This window comes from Corvus kubaryi, unplaced genomic scaffold (assembly GCF_017639235.1).
Source record: "Corvus kubaryi isolate FWS band 111438036 unplaced genomic scaffold, C.kubaryi_AGA036_p1.0 37262, whole genome shotgun sequence".
NCBI classification, from domain to species: Eukaryota; Metazoa; Chordata; class Aves; order Passeriformes; family Corvidae; genus Corvus; species Corvus kubaryi.
This window is the reverse complement of record NW_024581078.1, coordinates 1,673,506-1,673,929: the sequence shown is the minus strand read 5'-3', so window position 1 is coordinate 1,673,929 and position 424 is coordinate 1,673,506. Positions and strand designations below refer to the sequence as shown.

Genomic DNA, 424 nt, shown 5'->3' with positions numbered 1-424 from the left:
AGGTGGAAATTATTGCTCTGCACAACAACAGAGAGATCCCTGCCTTCCAGTACAGCAAATTCCTGCTTTTTGGGGTTGTTTTTCCTTTATGGAATTGTGTTTATGTGGCACCAAAACCAGGGAAACGCATTCCCTGCTCCCAGGTATCTTGTGGAAGCTGCACTGGCTGTGGGAATACACGGGATGGTGCTGGAGAGCTGGGAATGCTCTGGGAATTGCAGGAAGGAAAAATCCAGTGTTGGATCCCAGCCCTGAAGAGCTGGGAATGTTTTGGGCACTGCAGGAAGGAAAAATCCCGTGCTGGATCCCAGCCCTGAGACTGACTGGAGAGCTGGGAATGTTCTAGGAATTGTAGGAGGGAAAATTCCTGAGGAAAGTCTGCTGGATCCCAGCCCTGGAGAGCTGGGAATGTTCTAGGAATTGC

General features: G+C 50.2%; 1 protein-coding gene across 1 annotated transcript in view; it reads left to right on the top strand.

Annotated features, from left to right (window-relative positions):
- The window catches only part of SUGP1 (SURP and G-patch domain containing 1), a 22,283-nt gene that overhangs the window by 12,882 nt on the left and 8,977 nt on the right, over positions 1-424 (top strand). The gene's annotated exons all lie outside the window — the stretch shown is intronic.